The sequence below is a fragment of the Tiliqua scincoides genome, chromosome 16 (assembly GCF_035046505.1).
Source record: "Tiliqua scincoides isolate rTilSci1 chromosome 16, rTilSci1.hap2, whole genome shotgun sequence".
NCBI lineage: Eukaryota > Metazoa > Chordata > Lepidosauria > Squamata > Scincidae > Tiliqua > Tiliqua scincoides.
Window position 1 is genome coordinate 2,987,294 of NC_089836.1, and position 336 is coordinate 2,987,629.

The window sequence follows — 336 nt, forward strand, 5'->3', positions numbered from 1 at the left end:
AGGGTTTGGTCAGAGTAGTAAGTTCAGTGGGAGCTTTGTTATTTTAAATATTGCTGTATACCAGTGTTTCTCAAACTGTGGGTTGCGAGCCCATTTCCGGTGGGTCCCCATTCATTTCAAATATATTAGACTTGATGATCCCATGGGATGTGACTGCGTTTGGGCAACTGTTACAGACCTATACATTGAACAGGCTACTCCCTATATGCTTTTAACAATGATGGTCAATGGGACTGACTGCTGGGTAAGTGTGGGCAGGATTGGAGCCTAGGATGGTTCAAAATTTTGCCTGCTTGATGATGTCACTTCCGGTCAGGGCATCACTTCCAGTGGGTC